We start from the raw sequence: 22217 nt of genomic DNA on the forward strand, positions 1-22217 counted from the left end.
GTTCATAAAAGGAAAGGTTGAGAATGTTGGTGTAAACAAGATACTGGTAGATGGCGGAGCAGCAGTAAATTTGATGCCTCATTTCATGCTAAAGAAGATTGGGAAGGATGATTCAGACGCAAAACCTCACAACATGGTGTTGTCGAACTATGAAGGAAAAGTAGGAACCACTATGGGCGTTATCCAGGTGGATTTGACTGTTAGAACCATAACAAGGCCAACAATGTTCATGGTCATTGCTTCAAGGGCGAATTACAACTTACTACTTGGAAGGGAGTGGATTCATGGTGTAGGAGCCGTACCTTCTTCAATGCATCAGCGAATAGCCATCTGGAGACCAGACAGGATTATCGAAAACATTGAAGCTGATCAAAGTTATTTCATGACAGAAGTGAACAATGTCAACTGTCGAAGTTTCGACAAGAACCTGGCTCACATACCTCCATGCAGCCCAACCGAGTTCGACCTAAAAGCAACAGACAACGCCTACTGCTCCATGTACCTTCATCCTACACATGGTTTTCAGTGGGACAAAGAAGTAATTGGCGAATCAAACTACATGTGGGGAACTACTCATATAGCGCCAACAAGATAGGGAAGCGAATTTGATGATGATGAGTAAAGAATCAGCGCTCGAAAGAATTACGGCTTACATAGCCGAAAACAAACTCAAAGAGGCCCTTGAGGCCGAAGTAAAATATATGGTTGTCGAAGCCAACAAAGAAAATACCAACGAACAATGTCCCCAAGGAGACGTTGCAGAAGATTATGATAACAACCAGATGGGCGAATGGCAACACCAAAAGCTTGACGCCATTTATGATGACGTACCTCCGGGGTTCGACAAAGATCCAGTGTCAACTAACGTGAAGATGGTGGCGCAGGATCCATTAGAAGAAATAAATTTAGGACTGGGGGCAGAAAGTAGACCAACCTACTGTATACATGTTGTCGCATTCAATCTTCTTGCTTCCTCCACCGGATGCGTCTTCGAAACGGACGGTAGAATCGCCTTTGCACCACCAAGATCGTTCACCGTCCAACCTCAATCGTGAATGCTAACCTAACCGCCTTAAATTAGGAACACCGAATTCATCCACCTCTTAATACAATCCCAAATTCGAAAGCCAAATTGAACCGGTGTTTGAAAAACCTAATCTAACTTGTCAACCAATAAACAGCGTAATCGAGAAATCAAGACCTTGATCGAAAGGGTTCCAGTTCCTGACTCAATGATATGCACAATCATACGCGAATTGACACGAAGCGATGGAGGATCGAAGACCTACCGTGTAAGCTGACGACGGAGATGGCGGTGGTGACACGGCGATATCTGGTATGCCCCGAAGGATGTCGTCCTTCGTCTTCCTTGTCTCCTCACGAACTTGTCTCGAATGCGTCAGTAGATTCGATGATTCGCCTTTCTCTCGGTGTATTGCCTGTGACGTTGTAGCCGGTAATGAGTGGTGTGACGACACAACAACGATGACGAGACGATTTATCTATTCCTCTCCTGCTTCAATATCTCTTTGATGCTTCCATCTTCTCCTCTTCTTGTGATTCCGCTACTTTCTTGAATTTGAGAAATCGACGATGGAGGGATCCGAACTGGTTCAAGATTCTGCAATTGATTCTCCTTTCTGTTATGAGGTTTATTAGGAATTATGTTAGAGAGTATTGTTGAGAAATTGGAGTGTTTGATAAAGGTGATTGTGAATTGAAAAATGGTTACGGTTACGGTGGTTGAAGGTTTTGGTTGAAGAATTGGAAATGGAGGTTTGATGAAGGTTGGTGCAGTGAAGGTTTCGTGAATGGAGGTTGAAGGTGGAGGAAGGTTCTGTGAGTTCGTTACGGTTGTTGAAGGAATTTGAAGAGAGGAAGAAGAAGAAGGATCTGGAAATTTGTTAGAGAGAGGTGAAGATTGATTTATAGAGTTGTGAGAGTGAGATTAGAAGCTTGTTAGGAAGAAAATTCTGTTATTTTTGTGAGTTTATGCAGGTTGTTATTCTGTTATTTGATGCTTGGATTTTGCGTTTTGCTTTGCGGTTTACCGGCTTGGAATTGTGGCTATAGTTTGGCTCGGCTGTTTGGCGTTTTGGACTCACTTTTATGCAGGTTTTTGGTGGTATTTAAATGCAGAATTTTGGTTTTGGAATGCAGAATTTTGGTTTTGGAATGCAGAATTTTTGCTGTATTTTATGCAGAGTTTTGGTGTGTTGTTGCATAATTTTTGTTGTATTTTATGCAGAGTTTTTGTGTGTTTTATGCAGAGTTTTTATGCAGAATTTTTATGCAGAATTTTTGTTAAATGCAGTGCAGAATTTTTGTTAAATGCAAAATGGTTTGGATAATGATGAGTTGGTTTATTAATTGGATTAATAAAATGAAATATTGGTTAATTGGATGATGATTTAGATGAATAAACTTGGATATTAACAATGAAATTGGATTGGATTTGAAATGGATATTGAAAATGGGAATTGGATACTGATTATTGGATAATGGAAATGAGATCGAGAAATTGGTTTTGAAAATGGATTAATGTGGATAAAAGTGATTTAGAACTAAGATGGATTAAAATTAGAATTGGTTAATGAAAAATGAAATTGGTCTTAAAATGGATATGCCTATTGGATAATGAATGTGGATTTGAAAATTGTTTAGAAACATGGATTAATTTGGAAAATGGTTAATGGGTCAAACTTATGGGCTTAACAAAAAGAAATGAATGGGCTCAATGCAACCATGATTAAATTTCCACAACCAAATCAACTTTTCAGTAATTAATTCGGATCATCCAACTCAACTTGAATTTCCAAGATTAATTCGAGAAAAGAACGAAATGATTTCTAAAACCGAATTTTATTTTCAAAGATCAAATCTAACTTCAAAATCAATTCAAACTTCAAACGTTAATTTGAAATTGAAATCAGAACCATTATTAACATGATGCCAAGAGGACGCCTGCTTGTGGCGAACCATGCTTATTCGATGAAATGAGTGAATGAGGATGATAGGCGAATATTTGGGACTAGTGACCCATAAGATCAATGTGAAGGGCGGGGCAAATTTCAGGGTATGACATTGTGCAATCATCTGGCCATAACTTCTCAACCATTCACCAGATGCTCATGATCTTGGACTTTTTAGAAATGGGAGAGAAAAATATTCAACTTTCATGTTGGACAAAATTTCATTTGAATCTTCTTTGATGATGTAAAATCAAGTTGAATTTGAACCAAAACTTTCCATTTTTGGAAACTTTTGATCTGACCTCAAATTCTTCAAGATAAGTATTTGTAATGACAGATGAACTTCTTTGGGACATGAAGGAAGTGTTTCAAACCATCTCTCCACCTCCTAGCCCTCAGTTGACTTTGTAGTTGACTTTTATGGGCCCCAGATGACCTGAAACTGCACTGTGGACTTTGAGCTTTCAACACTTGGCCAAATTGCATCAAAATGAACCTTGGGTTCACATAAGCTCATTGGAACACCCATAAGGCCTTTGTCTCATGGAAAAACTTGATCTCTTGCACAGTTGACTTCTCCTGATGCCAGTCCTGACTAATGCAATGCAATGGACTATGCAATGTGAATGCAATGTTAATGACCTAAAAATGAAATGAATGTAGAAATGGGAGGTGCAAATTTGAGGTGCTACTGCTGCCCCTATTCAATCAACTGGGAACCTGGACGAATGAGAGCAACGGCTGTCAGACCTTCAAGGTACACAGGGATTGAATACCAAAGAACCGTAGAAATTTGCATTCTACGGGGATCCAAGAAAAAAAGTTCACCAAGGGCAACTTCCACTGGGATCTGATATTTGTTACTGGGCTAGACAAGACGTTTACCAACGACTCCACTAGGGATTTTGATTTTTTCCATAAAAAGGAACCACATCCAAGCATCGAAAGATGATGAATGGGAATAGAAATCACAACTAGACGCCAACGGACGACTAGGAAAAACTCGACGTTTACCGACACCAACGGAGAGGTGACCAGACATCAACGGATGAATGGGAAGACTCGACCAGACGTCAACGGACGAACGGGAGAAGCTCGACGTTTATCGACACCAACGGAGAGGTGACCAGACATCAACGGATGAGTGGGAAGACTCGACCAAACGTCAACGGACGAACGGGAGAAGCTCGACGTTTATCGACACCAACGGAGAGGTGACCAGACATCAACGGATGAACTGGGAAGAAAGAGATACAACCATACGTCAACGGACGAAATGGGAAAAACTCAACGTTTATCGACACCAACGGAGAGGTGACCAGACATCAACGGATGAACTGGGAAGACATCTACATATGTCAAGGCAAGGCTAAACACTTGCTGGAGATCTCACTGGGGAGAATCAAGCTTTCCTTCCACGGACGGGTGAGGAAATAAACCTCTCTGGGGGATTATCAATCCCGAATGTTGCCTGGAGCAACTGTAGCAAATGTGTCGTACAGATGTTAAACTATGATCAGCCTCTGCTGGGAATATGGTCCAACTAGGTCTAACACATGAATGCATATGTTTGAATTTTTCTATGGCGTAATGCTCCATGTTGAATGGAAATGCTACACTATCTGAGGATGCAATGATTACTACATGCAAGATGCAAATGAAGAAAACTCCCGCTGAGGAGCAAATGGTCGCTCTGCTGAGCGCACAAATCTGGTTGGACCCTCCAACTTTGTGGGGAGACGCACTGCTGGGAATGCTTTGCTGATATGATACTCTGGGGATGGCAGAGGAAATAAACCGACTGGGGAGTCTCTGACTGGGGAACACACCAACCTATCAACTGTGCTAGGGAATAACATTGCTGCTGGAGAAAGGATAAATCCCACCGGGGACAACTTCCACTGAATCCAATCCACTTGGGGACTCCGCTAGGGGAAACAACCAATGCTCACCTCTACTGGGGGTACCTACTAAACCCCGGGGAAGATAAACACTCCTGGGGATAATTTTCACCGAACACGATCCACTCGGGGACTTCGCTGGGGAAAACCATCAACACAAACTCCGCTGGGGAGACCTGCTAGAGGAAAACATTCACAACCCTGCTGGGGGAATTGCAAACTTAACCCTGCTGGGGATTACAGTACTTCAGACCCTACTGCTGCGGAACAAACTAACACAGACACCTCCGCTGGGGATAGGGAAACCTTCTGACCCGGTGGGGACTAACAGTCTTCAGACTAGCTGGGGACAAACCAACTTCAAACCTGCTACCCGACTGCTGGGGAAGAACAGTTCTAATAGTTTTCATACTTACTTGGGGAAACAGCCACCTTCAAGCCTGCTGGGGAAACGTCTTCAACCCTGCTGAGGAATCCCTAATCTTGAAGATGCTGGGGAGACCAGTCCTGAACTTGCTTTATCTGCTGGGGAAACATCCCCATCCTCTCACACTACTGGACAGTGTTGAAACGTCTCTGAACAAACCATGGCTTATCCGCTTCAGCCAGGAATTAAAGGTAATAACCTGCAAAACAGCAAGGCATACATGCCCTAGGGGATTGCATGGACAAGATACACCCGAGTACACTCAACATTCAAAATGATTTTCAAATGTTTATCTTTCTGCACGTTATTGTCAGGCCTTCATGTTTTTATATGCAATGTTTATCAAAAATTCGGACGTTTTTTGCAAACAAAATAGTAAAATAAAAAACAAGAGAGCAATTTATCTGAATAACGACTTTTATTGATTGAAAATGGGCCTGAAAAGGCAAATACATCAGGAAGCAATTTCTAGGAAGAGGTAATTGCGCACGAAAGGAAAATAAACTATCCTAATGGCAATGTGAACACGGCATCCACTATTTCCCAATTCTGTTATGACTCACAGATCATCAATTTTCTCCAAATTCCTTGCTTTCTGAAAGAATGACTGGACCGATCCTATCCTTCGAGATGGCGGACAATGAAGCGCGATGAAGTACAGATAACTCAGACTATAGTCTTCGCTTTAATCCCTCTTTTGCCTGGATCGCCCTTTCGGGTTTTCAATCCACCGGGATACCCATTTTTGCCTAAGCCGCCCTTGCGGGTGTTCGACTTACCGGGTGTACATATTCTTTTCATTCTTTATCCCTAACTTTTGCCCGAACCTTTTTTCTCTTTTTTTTTTCTTAGTTCGCCGGGATGCCCTTTTTTTTCCTGGACTCTTTTATTCTTTTTGTCCAGTGGGTCAATTTATGCGAAGTATTTTTTGACTACATCTGAGTTAACAGGGGACGGAAAATCTTCACCATCCATAGTTGTAAGCATCAAGGCTCCACCAGAGAAAACCTTTTTAACAACATATGGACCTTCGTAATTAGGAGTCCATTTGCCCCTGTTATCTGTACCGGGAGGAAGGATCCTCTTCAAAACTAAATCACCAGTCTGATAGCTTCGAGAACACACTTTTTGATCAAAGGCCTTCTTCATCCTTCTCGGATACAACTGCCCATGGCACACAGCTGCTAACCGTCTCTTTTCGATAAGGCTCAACTCGTTAAACCTTGTTCAAATCCACTCAGCTTCGTCAAGCTTGACATCCAGCAAGACCCTCAGAGAAGGAATCTCCACTTCAACAGGTAGGACCGCTTCCATACCATACACAAGGGAGTAAGGGGTTACCCCGGTCGACGTACGTACTGAGGTACGGTACCCATGCAAAGCGAAAGGCAGCATCTCATGCCAATCCTTGTACGTCACGACCATCTTCTGCACAATCTTCTTGATATTCTTGTTTGCAGCCTCTACAGCACCATTCATCTTCGGTCTGTAAGGAGAAGAATTGTGATGTTCAATCTTGAAATCTTTACAAAGCTCTTTCATCATCTTGTTATTGAGATTCGAACCATTATCAGTAATGATCCTCTCAGGAACCCCATAACGACAAATGATTTCCTTCTTGATGAACCGGGAAACCACTTGCTTGGTAACGTTAGCATAAGAAGCTGCTTCCACCCATTTGGTGAAGTAATCAATCACAACCAGGATGAAACGATGTCCATTAGAAGCAATAGGCTCAATCTTCCCAATCATATCAATGCCCCACATCGCGATCGGCCAAGGCGAATTCATGACATTCAGAGGGCTTGGTGGTACATGCACCTTATCAGCATAGATCTGGCATTTATGGCACTTCCGAGCGTATTTGAAACAATCGGATTCCATAGTCATCCAATAATAACCGACTCTCAACAATTTCTTGGACATTGCATGACCACCAGCATGGGTACCAAAAGATCCTTCGTGCACTTCCTGCATCAACATGTCTGCTTCGTGTCTATCCACTCATCTGAGCAGAACCATGTCAAAGTTCCTCTTGTACAACACGTCATCCTGATTCAAATAAAAGCTTCCAGCTAGCCTTCTCAGGGTTATCTTGTCATTCCTCGACGCACCTTCAGGATATTCCTGGCTCTTGAGGAAATTCTTGATATCATAGTACCACGGCTTCTTATCAACAACAAACTCGGCTGCAAACACATACGCAGGCCTCTCGAGTCGATTCACCGCAACATGTGGCACCTGATTCCACCAATGAACTTTGATCATAGAAGACAAAGTAGCCAAGGCATCAGCCATCTGATTCTCATCTCGGGGGACATGATACAACTTCACCTTTTTGAAGAAAGTCAGGATCCTTCTGGTATAGTCTCGATAAGGAATCAAATGCGGCTGGTGAGTATTCCAATCTCCATTGACCTGGTTAATCACTAGAGCGGAATCTCCATAAATGTCCAGAGCTTTGATCCTTAGATCGATGGCTTCTTCTATCCCCATGATACAAGCCTCATACTCAGCTTCGTTGTTGGTTACATCAAAAGTCAGTCTGGCAGAAAAAGGTATATGAGCCCCTTTTGGATTGATAAGCACTGCCCCAACACCGTTGCCATTCACATTCACAGCCCCATCAAACATCAATGTCCACTTGTCATCAGGATCCGATCCTTCCTCGACAAGAGGCTCTTCACAATCTTTCATCTTTAGATACATGATGTCTTCATCAGGGAATTCAAACATCATTGGCTGATAATCCTCGATCGGTTGCTCGGCAAGGTAGTCTGACAGAATACTACCTTTGATGGCCTTCTGCGACGTGTATTGGATATCATATTCTGTTAAAATCATCTGCCAACGAGCAACACGTCCGGTGAGAGCCGGCTTCTCAAAGATGTACTTCACTGGATCCATCTTAGAAATCAACAAGGTAGTATGGTTCAACATATACTGTCTCAGTCGGCGAGCAGCCTAGGCCAAAGCACAACAAGTTTTCTCGAGCTGCGAATATCTTATTTCACAGTCGGTAAATTTTTTGCTAAGGTAGTATATGGCATGCTCTTTTCGACCAGACTCGTCATGCTGTCCCAATACGCACCCCATCGAGTTCTCTGTCACTGACAGGTACATTATCAGAGGTCTCCCAGGAACTGGAGGTATAAGGATTGGAGGTTTCTGCAAATACTCTTTTATCTTATCAAAAGATTTTTGACAGTCATCATTCCACCTGATTGCTTGATCTTTTCTTAGCAATTTGAAAATTGCTTCACACGTGGCAGTTAGGTGAGATATGAACCGCGAGATGTAGTTCAATCTACCTAAGAAACCACGAACCTCTTTTTCTGTTTTTGGTTCAGGCATTTCTTGTATAGCTTTTACTTTTTCTGGATCAACCTCAATCCCTTTCTCACTGATAATGAAACCCAACAGCTTCCCGGATCTCACCCCAAACGTACACTTGTTTGGATTCAACCTCAGTTTGAATTTTCTCAACCTTTCAAACAACTTCTGCATGTTTACCAGATGCTCCTCTTCTGTCTGCGACTTCGCAATCATATCATCCACATATACTTCAACCTTTTTGTGCATCATGTCATGAAAAAGAGTCGTCATAGCCCTCTGATAGGTAGCACCGGCATTCTTCAGCCCAAATGGCATCACCTTATAACAGAACGTGCCCCAAGGTGTAATGAATGTCGTCTTTTCCATGTCCTCTGGCGCCATCTTGATCTGATTATAACCAGAGAAACCGTTCATGAAAGAGAAAACCGAGGATTGAGCAGTGTTATCAACCAATACATCGATGTGAGGTAATGGGAAATCATCTTTCGGACTAGCTCTGTTTAAATCCCGGTAATCGACACACATCCTGACTTTACCGTCCTTCTTCGGCACGGGAACGATGTTGGCCACCCACGGGGGATAAGTAGTAACTGACAGAAAACCCGCATCCAACTACTTCTGAACCTCTTCCTTGATCTTGAAAGCCATATCAGGACTAGTTCTACGAAGCTTCTGCTTTACTGAAGGACAATCTTCCCTGAGAGGTAGCCTATGCACCACAATATCTGTATCCAACCCAGGCATATCTTGATACGACCAGGCGAATATCTCTACATATTCTCTCAGCATCTCAATCAGCCCTCTCTTGACATCTTCCCTCAAAGCAGCCCCGATCTTGATCTCTCTTATGGCGTCCTCAGTACCCAGGTTAATAATCTCCAACTCCTCCTGATGAGGTTGGATGATCCTTTCCTCCTGCTTCAATAATCTGACCAGTTCTTTGGGGAGTTCACAATCTTCCTCACTCTCCTCTTCAGCTTGGTAGATGGGATTATTGAAATCATACTGAGCCATAACAGAACTGTTTATAGTGGAGTCCGTAAGATCAATTCTGCATATTTAATGCTTTATTTTAGAAAAAGAGTTCAAGAAAGTCACAAAAACAAAAAAACATTGCCATTTTTATTGTTTTGAAAAAATGAAAATAAAACAGAAAGACAGAGATCACAAAATTGTTTGCAAAACGTCCTTTATTAATGATATCATTTCAAAACATGACGTGGCCCTACAATGAACCACTACGCCTTGGGCAGAACGTAGGGTTTTGTGCAAAATGAAAAAAAAACAAAAGAAAATTACTCTGTTTGAAGAGTAACTTGGACCACTTCTTCAGCCGTCCAATTGTTGATCGACTCCCCTAGAGCACACGGGCGAACCCAGTTGTTCAGATCACAATCACTGTCATAGTCTTCAACACCGGTTACAAAGACGTCACCATGATTCATCAGCCCAACGCTGGTGAAGGTACTTGGCCCTTTCTGCTCACCCTGCTCTGCCTGCAGAGGTTGATAACCAATATCGAACTTGTCTTCTTTGACGGGCAGGTCCACCATCTTGCCCCAGCCTTCTACATTGCCCGAGTTGACAACCTCCATAGCCTGCTTGTATGATGTAATTGAGGCACTTGGCTTCTTCTACTCAGCAAAAGCCACCTTCTCAAGAGCAACGGTCTCAAACGCCTAGCACAGAGTTTCATGGATCTCACCATCCACCTCCACATACATGAAAGAGGATAAATGACTCACCAGAATGTCCTCCTCGCCGCACACAGTCATAATCTGACCGTTCCAAACATGCTTCAGCTTCTGATGGAGAGTTGACGACACTGCTCCAGCCCCATGTATCCAGGGACGCCCCAATAAGCAACTATATGCTGGCTGGATGTCCATCACATAGAAGATAATATCAAATACCTCCGGGCCAATCTTTACCGGCAACGTGACTTCGCCAAAAACAGATCGTTTGGATCCATCAAACGCACGGACAATGAGATCACTGGGAGTGAGGACAACCCCTTCAACATCTATCTTGCTCAGAATCTTCTTGGGCAACACATTCAAAGACGAGCCAGTGTCCACCAACACATGTGACAACACTGCGCCTTTACACTCCATAGTGATATGCAGGGCTTTATTATGGTTGCGACCTTCAGGCGTCAGATCCAAGTCTGTGAACCCCAAACCGTGCCTTGTACTGACATTGGCAATCACACCCTCCAACTGGTTGACAGAGATTTCCTGAGGCACGTAAGCCAAATTCAACATTTTCAGCAAGGCATTACGGTGTGCCTCAGAGCACAACAACAACGAGAGGATAGAAATCTTGGACGGAGTTTGATTCAGCTGATCTACAATTTTGTAGTCACTCTTCTTAATAATCTTCATAAACTCCTCCACATCTTTCTCGAATGAACCCTCAGGCGCCTCCTTCTGCACGGGTTCCTCTTCAACCACAACTTGTTTACCCTTCGCTTTGGCGAGAGCCTCAGCATTGTTGTCCCTCAAAGGCTGTGGTGCAAACAGACGACCGCTTCTAGTGAAACCTTTGGGTCCTCCTACATTGTCTACAACAAGACCAACAGTCACTGGAGCTCTACTCAGCAAACCAATTGTCACTAGAGCTTGATTAACTGGCCTGATCTGACTTTCTGCCCTTCTGTTGTTGCGGTAAGCGTTATCATACTTCCACGGCACTGCTCTACTATTCTCAACAACCCTTCTTCCAGACACATCAATAGTAGTGGGAGCACTGACAGTTACTGGAGCAGATATAGTAATAGGAGTACCAACGGTTGCAGGTGCATTGACAGTTCTCTGGCCACGTCCAGAATCAGACGGTTTGAAGTAAATGGTGACAGTTGACACCACCCCACGACCTTTCATAGCCCGAGCAAACTGCAAACAACCCTCATCAATCAAACCCTGGATACCATTCTTCAATTGTATACAACCATTCTCTGAATCTGCACAGTCTGCACAGCCCGGGAACACTCTCCCATTTAGCAGATGCTCTTTTACAACCAGCAATGGTGTCTGAATCTCATTAACATCAACTACCAAATCCAAGGCCTCTCCTTCTTCCACATTATTCACCCTATGCGCACCATGCTGAGGCATAGGATTGTTCACAACATTAGGCACAGGAGCAAAATTGATTGTTTTGGCGTCAATCAAGTCCTGGACCTTATGATGGAAAGCCCGGCAGTTTTCAATATGGTGCCCCGGTGCACCGGAGTGGAAGTCACAACGAACGTTGGCATCATACCCAACAGGTATCTTCGTCAACGGAGCCATTGTACGCAACTCAACAAACCCCAACCTGAGCAATTCGGGCAGCAACTCAGCATATGTCATAGGTAACGGGTCGAAACGACGATCCGGCATTCTCTGTCTCGGCTGAAATGGACGTTGCTGTTGTTGTTGTGGTGGTGGTGGAGCTCTCTGTTGTTGCTGTTGTCGTGGCTGAGGTGCTGGGATAGTTACAACAGCAACCTGGCGATACTGGCCTCTGTTCATATTTCTTCTACTATGCACGGCATTAGTTTCACCTTCCCTCCTACGGGGTGCCCCAGAAAATGGCTTCTTTGAAGATGAGGAACCAGCATCTTGAATCTTTCCAGCTTTAATGAGGCTCTCTGTCCTCTCTCCACAAATCACAACGTCAGAAAAACTACCGAACGGGCAGCTCCCCATCCGATCCATGAACACACCTTGTAATGTTCCAATGAACATATCGGTCAACTCCCTCTCCAGCATAGGAGGTTGCACCCTTGCAGCTAATTCCCGCCATCTCTGGGCGTACTCCTTGAAACTTTCTCCAGACTTTTGACATAAGCTCTGTAACTGAGTTCGGCTCGGAGCCATGTCCATATTATGCTTATATTGCCTCAAAAAGGCTTCACCCAGATCCCTCCAACTTCTGATAGATTCTCTTTTCAGCTCCATGTACCAGTCCAAGGAAGCTCCAGACAAGCTGTCCTGGAAAAAGTACATCCACATTTTCTCGTCGTCTGTGTAGGCGGAGATTTTCCTATAATAGGCCTGCACATGGGTGCGAGGACAAGAAGTACCATTGTATTTGTCAAAGGAAGGCGCCTTGAACTTGTAAGGGATCCTCAATCCATCAACCAAGCCCATATTTGTCACATCAAACCCCAGAGAGTTCTGACACTCCATGGCTCTGATCTTCTCAGCTAGGGCATCAACCTTTCTGTCCCTTTCTTCAACTCTGACAACTTCGTCTTCATCACTGAGCAGGGTGAACATATCTTCCTGCCTGTCAACCAGCGGAGAAGGATGGCGCACTGGAGCACGGGTTGCTCTAACATTAACAGTCTCTGCAGCAAGAGGCTTTCCATTGATTCGAATACCCCTCAATTCATCACCCACAGTATACTCATTGACGGGGACAGTAGCAACAACATTATCATTACCGGGGACACCCACTGGCGAAGCACGGCTGGGCGGCAGAATCACAGCTTCCTGTCTCTGGGCTAAGGCACACAGCTCCTCTTGCCCTTGAACGACCCCTTGCATCATGGTCATGAATTGGGCCATGTTAGCCCTCATCTCAGCCAACTCAGCTTGTACTTGATCCATACTCCTCTGTTGATTCAACCTCGTAGCGTAGCGGTGCAGACGTTGATCAGCGATCCTGCCTAAAACAGGAACCAGAGTGAGAAGTCTTGTTCAAGAACACCTGTAATGCAAAATGATATGGGTATGATGCTTATGATGCGTATGATGCACATGATATGTTCATCTTTCAGGCATTCAAGAGCCTAATTCATCTTTCAAGAAATGGAAACCTGCAACAATGAACAACACAGAAGCAACCTACACAGGATAATGAGCACAAGGTGAAACATCAACAATCTCATCTATAGACATGAGCAACAAGGATCATACAACAATATTCAAACAAAGATCCCAATGACCAGAGTATAACAATGAATCCCATCCAACAATCCTGGAGGTGATTCTCAACATAAACAACAGATACAAGCTAAGAAAGACATCCTCCTGGAATGAGAGTCTTCAGATACTGGCACTGGTCTATCAACAGGTCGCATTCTGAACACTCAGGCAAAGGAGTGAGCTTCTTCTTCAGTTGTCTTCTGAGCTCCACAACTTCTCCGCCAAGCTGACTCTCTGATGCATGTCTCAAGTCTACCTCCTTCTTCAATTGGATGTCTTTGTCTCTAAGCTGCTTTTCCAGGTCTCGTATCTTCTTCTGGTAATTAGCTTCAGCTTTCTGCAACCTCAAGCACTCACGGTGTTCTTCATTCAACAATGTCTCTATCTCCTCATAGGACCTCTTCTTGCTCTTCAATCTGCTAGCATCCTCACCTTGCATGCTTTTGAGTTGATGAGCCAGGTTCAACTTATCAGCTTTGGCTTTGTAAAGCTCCATCTGGGTATCCTGTTCTTTCTTTTTCAACCGACGATTCTCCATTAAAGCTTGCTTGTAGTGCTCAGCGGGCACACTCTCAGCAAGGATCAAAGGTGGTTGTTCTTGCAATGACTCCATCCTATCATAGGGCAACAACAAAGTCACAACTCTATTCCTGACCCAATCAATGTAATCAGGCATAGCAACTGCAAACTTTTTCCCCAACACAACTCCCCCTTTGACACCAATAGTCTTCCAAGCTCTTCCCGCTTGCTCCAATCTAGCCGGGTCACTCCGCTTCTCAAAATACACACTCTCAGCTATCTCAGCATCTAGTGGTCTTCCATTTATAACAAACCCCAACTGACGAAGAGAAAGAACCGGGTTGTAATTGATGCAACCCTTAGTCCCTATGAGTGGCACATTATGAAACCCCCCGCAACTCATGATGACACTACGCACATTCAACCTGTAAGCTTGCCACTTGATGTCATAGGATGTGAGAGACATAATCCTCTGAGTCCACTTACGAGTGCTCTGAGTATCCACAAAAGGTCCACTGGTTGGCAACAAGGACAAGAACCATCTGAGTAGCAACGGAAGACAACATCTGATAGCTCCACCCTTACCATGTCTACTGTGTATAGCATAGTAAGTGTCAGCTAACAAGGTAGGAACTGGATTTCCTCCAAGGAAAATAGTGATAGCAGCAAAGTCCACAAAATTAGGCATACTTGGAAACAACACAATCCCATAGATCATGATAGCCAACTGAGCGTTGAACGCTTCCCAATTTCCTTTCTTTGCTTCCTCTTTAGCCATCCTCACCAGGTACTTCAAAGGCAAACCCACAACATCCCCACACGACTTCCAATTGTCACTCACTTCTTTGATACTCAAATAAAGAGCTCTGGCAACAACCCTGAAATCAACCTCCTTTGGCACATCTATGAAGGGAACCTGATATCTGATCTGGACATTCATCAGGATGGAATACTCCTCAAGAGTGGGTGCTAACTGATAATCCTGGAAGGTGAAACAACGGAGCTCTGGGTTATAAAACTGTAGGAGGGTCTGCAACGGTACTGGATCTACCACCATCTTCAATAGTGTCAACAAATCCCCATACTGATCAACAAACACCTTCTGATTACCGTCAGTCACAAGGTTGCTCAACTCTATCAAAGATGTCAATGGCTCACGGTGAAAATTGTAGGTGCACGTCTTCCTCTTCAACTCTGGAACGGTTTCCATCTCTCACAGTGAACAGACTCCTGAATGAACCTGAGAAATGATATGCATGAGGAGATTAGCTTTTTTCTTTTCTTTTTTTCCTTTTTTTCATTTCTTTTTTTTATTGCATTATTTTTTTTTGAAAATAAATATGCTATGATGCAAATGATGCAAACACGACCGGTTGGCTGTGTATCACGGAGCACAGGATCAAAGCTTCGGCCTGAATTCAGAACCACAAAGTCATCTGGAACCCCAAAGTCATTTGAGACCCATTCATCAGAACCAAGTCACCAACATGAACCAAGAGTCACCAACAGAATACGGTCACCAACAGATCAAGTCACCAACTGTACCTGTAATGATTCATTCCCTCCTTACTCACGGGTGTCATCTAGGTCAGGGTAAGGTCAAGAGAAACGCAGGATAAACAACTCTTTCAAGAATATCATCCTGTATACACCCGATGTATGTACCGAGAATACCCCATCAGGATCTGAACTGCTCGTGATACCATGTTCCGCTAAGTGGCGCAATACCACCCGCTTCCCATGAATCACTCTATTCCTAGGTGTCCTAAAGTTCACTCATAGCCTGGGTATTGGGCCTTTTACCTCTTGTAACTCCCACCCCACAGAGAGACAGATACACAGCCAGCACAATGATAATATGATGCATGCAAACACATAATGCACATATATACAACATAATAATCATAAATGCAATAAATAAAGCAATAAAAGCAACCAAAGCCTATCCTAAAGAGCGCTAGGACTGACTCGCTTAGGGAAGATGGACCAGCAAGAGGTCAACTTCTCTTAGGCCCCAGCAGAGTCGCCAGCTGTCGCATTCAATCTTCTTGCTTCCTCCACCGGATGCGTCTTCGAAACGGACGGTAGAATCGCCTTTGCACCACCAAGATCGTTCACCGTCCAACCTCAATCGTGAATGCTAACCTAACCGCCTTAAATTAGGAACACCGAATTCATCCACCTCTTAATACAATCCCAAATTCGGAAGCCAAATCGAACCAGTGTTTGAAAAACCTAATCTAACTTGTCAACCAATAAACAGCGTAATCGAGAAATCAAGACCTTGATCGAAAGGGTTCCAGTTCCTGACTCAATGATATGCACAATCATACGCGAATTGACACGAAGCGATGGAGGATCGAAGACCTACCGTGTAAGCTGATGACGGAGATGGCGGTGGTGACACGGCGATATCTGGTACGCCCCGAAGGATGTCGTCCTTCGTCTTCCTCGTCTCCTCATGAACTTGTCTCTAATGCGTTAGTAGATTCGATGCCTCGCCTTTCTCTCGGTGTATTGCCTGTGACGTTGTAGCCGGTAATGAGTGGTGTGACGACACAACAACGATGACGAGACGATTTATCTATTCCTCTCCTGCTTCAATCTCTCTGTGATGCTTCCATCTTCTCCTCTTCTTGCGATTCCGCTACTTTCTTGAATTTGAGAAATCGACGATGGAGCGATCCGAACTGGTTCAAGATTCTGCCATTGATTCTCCTTTCTGTTATGAGGTTTATTAGGAATTATGTTAGAGAGTATTGTTGAGAAGTTGGAGTGTTTGATGAAGGTGATTGTGAATTGAAAAACGGTTACGGTTACGGTGGGTTAAGGTTTTGGTTGAAGAATTGGAAATGGAGGTTTGATGAAGGTTGGTGCGGTGAAGGTTTCGTGAATGGAGGTTGAAGGTGGAGGAAGGTTCTGTGAGTTTGTTACGGTTGTTGAAGGAATTTGAAGAGAGGAAGAAGAAGAAGAATCTGGAAATTTGTTAGAGAGAGGTGAAGATTGATTTATAGAGTTGTGAGAGTGAGATTAGAAGCTTGTTAGGAAGAAAATTATGTTATTTTTGTGAGTTTATGTAGGTTGTTATTCTGTTATTTGATGCTTGGATTTTGCGTTTTGCTTTGCGGTTTACCGGCTTGGAATTGTGGCTATAGTTTGGCTCGGCTGTTTGGCGTTTTGGACTCACTTTTATGCAGGTTTTTGGTGGTATTTAAATGCAGAATTTTGGTTTTGGAATGCAGAATTTTTGCTGTATTTTATGCAGAGTTTTGGTGTGTTGCTGCAGAATTTTTGCTGTATTTTATGCAGAGTTTTTGTGTGTTTTATGCAGAGTTTTTATGCAGAATTTTTATGCAGAATTTTTGTTAAATGCAGTGCAGAATTTTTGTTAAATGCAAAATGGTTTGGATAATGGTGAGTTGGTTTATTAATTGGATTAATAAAATGAAATATGGGTTAATTGGATGATGATTTAGATGAATAAACTTGGATATTAACAATGAAATTGGATTGGATTTGAAATGGATATTGAAAATGGGAATTGGATACTGATTATTGGATAATGGAAATGAGATCGAGAAATTGGTTTTGAAAATGGATTAATGTGGATAAAAGTGATTTAGAACTAAGATGGATTAAAATTAGAATTAGTTAATGAAAAATGAAATTGGTCTTAAAATGGATATGCCTATTGGATAATGAATGTGGATTTGAAAATTGTTTAGAAACATGGATTAATTTGGAAAATGGTTAATGGGCCAAACTTATGGGCTTAACAAAAAGAAATGAATTGGCTCAATGCAACCATGATTAAATTTCCACAACCAAATCAACTTTTCAGTAATTAATTCGGATCATCCAACTCAACTTGAATTTCCAAGATTAATTCGAGAAAAGAACGAAATGATTTCTAAAACCGAATTTTATTTTCAAAGATCAAATCTAACTTCAAAATCAATTCAAACTTCAAACGTTAATTTGAAATTGAAATCAGAACCATTATTAACATGATGCCAAGAGGACGCCTGCTTGTGGCGAACCATGCTTATTCGATGAAATGAGTGAATGAGGATGATAGGCGAATATTTGGGACTAGTGACCCATAAGATCAATGTGAAGGGCGGGGCGAATTTCAGGGTATGACATTGTGCAATCATCTGGCCATAACTTCTCAACCATTCACCAGATCCTCATGATCTTGGACTTTTTAGAAATGGAGAGAAAGATCTTCAACTTTCATGTTGGACAAAATTTCATTTGAATCTGCTTTGATGATGTAAAATCAAGTTGAATTTGAACCAAAACTTTCCATTTTTGGAAACTTTTGATCTGACCTCAAACTCTTCAAGATAAGTATTTGTAATGACAGATGAACTTCTTTGGGACATGAAGGAAGTGTTTCAAACCATCTCTCCACCTCCTAGCCCTCAGTTGACTTTGCAGTTGACTTTTATGGGCCCCAGATGACCTGAAACTGCACTGTGGACTTTGAGCTTTCAACACTTGGCCAAATTGCATCAAAATGAACCTTGGGTTCACATAAGCTCATTGGAACACCCATAGGGCCTTTGTCTCATGGAAAAAGTTGATCTCTTGCACAATTGACTTCTCCTGATGCCAGTCCTGACTGATGCAATGCAATGGACTATGCAATGTGAATGCAATGTTAATGACCTAAAAATGAAATGAATGTACAAATGGGAGGTGCAAATTTGAGGTGCTACACATGTAATTTTGACGCCATGAAATCAATAGCAGAATAGTGTTTTTCGACACATGGAGATGCTTGTTCGACACTTCGACAGATTGGTGGTATTTCGACAATTCGACAAGAGAAGAGGTCTGCAGATGAAAAGACGTCTTTGACAAGTATGGAGGATGTTATGGTATTTCGACAAATTCAACAAGTCTGAGGAAACGCGTCGTTTCGACATAAAGCAGAAATTCAAATTCAAAAGAGTTATGACGTTTGGCGGAAGACGCGTTGAAGCACCTGGCGAAAGGAAGTTATGCAGAGAGCCAAGTGTCATAGTGTCGCATCCGCGAAAAACAACCGGCGGGCTAAAACAAAAACAAAAACATAGCCACTGTGCGTTATTTATCCCAAAAGAGGGAAAGGAAACGCTCAGAGAAACCTGGAAAAAGCATGGTCTCGCGACCAAAGAGAAAGGGTAGGGGAGTCGGTTACGCAAGGGGAAGGTATTAGCACCCCTCACGTCCGTCGTACTCGACGGGATCCACGCTCTAAGAAAAGAAAAGGTTGCTAAAACACCACACACACACACGCACCGAAGACAACACAGGTGGGGTTAAGAGGAAGAGAGCTCGATAGGACATCGCATCCTATGCCTACGTATCTCGTCTGGAACGAGAATCAGAGCTGCCGTAGTTCGGCTCACGCACGCCAAACAACACAAACACCCAAACAGGCAAACTGGGAACCTGAATGCCAATCACTGGACTTACATCAGCATCCGAACCAAAACACACACAAGAAGGCAAACGTGGAGCCCGAAAGCCAATCACTGGACTTACATCGGCATCCGAACCAAACACACGCACACTGGAACCCGAATGCCACTCGATGGACTTACATCAGCTTCCAAGCACATAACAACCAACAAGTTAATAGGGAGTCGGGAACTCGAGCCTATAACTGTCAAGCACACACACAAAAAAGGAAAAAAAAGTGCCCGGAGAAACCTCGCACGGTCTCCTGCCTACGTACCTCATCTGGTATGAGGATCAGGGCGACGTAGTTCCCCTGAAAGGGAAAGAAATTCTAGCCAGAAACCAAGGGGAGACACACTACCAGGGAGCTGTACTCGAGCCTAGTGTTATCATGCATCATTGCCCTATGTTCAGGTTTCTATCCTAACTTGCACCGGCTGCAAGCTAATCCTATCCAGGAAGAAAGCAAGCATACAAGCATACAAGCGAACAGAGCAAACAAATATTCACAAAGCACACACTATATCCAGTCAGAAGTGGGCTCAAACAAAGGGTTTGACTGCCGAAGCAAGTCATCTGTACAAGGTAGTGTTAGCTCTTAACCTTGCCATTGAGAGGCTAAGGTGAAGCTGATGAAAGGTGAGTGAAGATTAGACTTCACAGCTCTTATCCCTGATCAGGGAGAGCTTCAGACAAAGGAGCGTGGGTCCAGAATGGAGGGACCCTTCTACGCTCAAGACTCTGACACAACTGTACAAAGTACAAGATCTTGGGTTAATGTCTCAATGCGTCAACACAGTGGTGTGAGCAGAGGGACGACTCAACAGAATAGCGGGGGATAGATTGCATATCCCTTGGGTTCCGCCAATTGCCTCATAGAGGTCTTTACCTGCTTGGCACAAAAGTAAACAATCACAAACATCGCCTCTTAAGGAGGACTTCAGACAGGTGCCTGGCCAAGTAACAGGCCAGGTCTTCTAGACTACATGGAGATAAGAGAGTCTACCTCAACTGGTTTATACAACCAAGCAGCAGCAAGCAAGTTCTTAAAGAACTAAAGCGACTTAATGTACCTGAAATCAATCAAGTATCATCAGTACTCAGACAAATCAACAGTAAACAGCAAAAGTCAATCTGTACAGTCAAACACAAGTTAATGCACACAAGTGCAAGCCATGAGCTCAAACTCAAGCATCAAACCCTACAATACAAAGCCAATGTTAGTTTACCACATCAAACAAAACTCAATTTACAACTTGCATTGTTCTCCTTATGCCTTTTGCATTTCAACCTGAAAATCCAAACCAAACATGAGAAACTAGACCACTAGGCCAAGCCTAGGGTCCAAAGGGGATAAAAAATCCTAAACAGCAAGTGAAAATTATCCAAAATCACATTCAAACAAATTAGAAGCAAATGCAATTGGTCCCATGCTCATATCAATCACCATTATCATTTCATGCACAATTTATCACAAACTAGGTCATTTGCAACACCAAAAGTCCAAACAGAACTATCTCAATCAAAAGCATACCAAAATATTTCAATTAATTCCACAAAAATTCACACCTAAACAGGACACATTCAAGGCATAGCATGTCAAATTTCAGCTCAATTAGACAAAAGGAAGTAGGTCAATGAAAATCAAGAAGTCCAGACACATTTATACAAGCCAAAACAAGGCATCCAAACAAGCATTAACTTCCAAAAATCACAAAACAGTGTCACAACACGATAAATGAATGGGATCAAAACCATAATGACCTGTAATGTGTCTACAATCCCCATGTCAAATTTCATCTTCATCCAATACACCATGTGAATTTCACAAATGAATTACCAACATGTGTCACACAATGTTACCAAATGAGCACACAGAGAAGAAAATATTCAATCAATTAGAAAATGCAACCAATAAATCCAGAAAAATTCACATGTAATCTTGACATATCAATGATCATCCACACAAAATTTCAGCTCAAATCAACATCCCTAAGCATTTTAAATAAAATCATGAAGTTAACCTAGCTTGGTGTGACACAAATTGTCACACCTCTAATCAAAAAATCATATCTTAACAACCAAGTATCCAAAAATCACAAACTATACATGAAAATCACCATCAACGAGTCTAGAACAAGCACAAAATTTTTCATCCATTTCTTTGCAAGCATCACTATTTCATGAAGGATTTGGCAAGACATGTACAAAATGCATACATTGAAACAAACCCTAGGCCAATTAATTTTCTACACATGCAAAAATTCCACAAAAATCATGATAAAATTCTACACATTACAATAAGAACAATGCAAAAAATCTCACCAAAATTGGACAAGAAATGAAGTCTCTATGATTTTTCTAAGTCATGGCATCAAAATGAAATAACCAAAAGAAAAAGAAATGAAATAATAATAAATAAATTCAGATAATGGCACGATGGTAATATTAAAGGTACTGAGCAAAACGACGTAGTTTCGCTTAGAAGCAATGGCGCTTCCTGATTGGCCAGCGGTGGCGCCAAACAACATTCAAACTCTGGCCAGGCAAATGGAAGATCAAAACGCATTTCTCGTCATCTTCTTCAAACACAAATCCAGAAAATTCCAGAAAATCATGAACAATGAATCGTAACCAAATGCCTCGTGCCACATATCACTAGAACCGTCTCAACATGTACATGACGAATATGTAA

The 22217-nt window shown here is 42.7% G+C and overlaps 1 long non-coding RNA gene across 1 annotated transcript; it reads left to right on the forward strand.

The window, feature by feature from the left end:
- Positions 1-1923: 1923 nt before the first annotated feature.
- Positions 1924-17417, forward strand: LOC127106694 (uncharacterized). The gene is made up of 2 exons (XR_007795456.1): positions 1924-2115; positions 17152-17417. It is a non-coding gene; the product is annotated as an uncharacterized LOC127106694 (long non-coding RNA).
- The last annotated feature ends 4800 nt before the right edge of the window (positions 17418-22217 follow it).

This window comes from Lathyrus oleraceus, chromosome 7, assembly GCF_024323335.1.
Source record: "Lathyrus oleraceus cultivar Zhongwan6 chromosome 7, CAAS_Psat_ZW6_1.0, whole genome shotgun sequence".
NCBI lineage: Eukaryota > Viridiplantae > Streptophyta > Magnoliopsida > Fabales > Fabaceae > Lathyrus > Lathyrus oleraceus.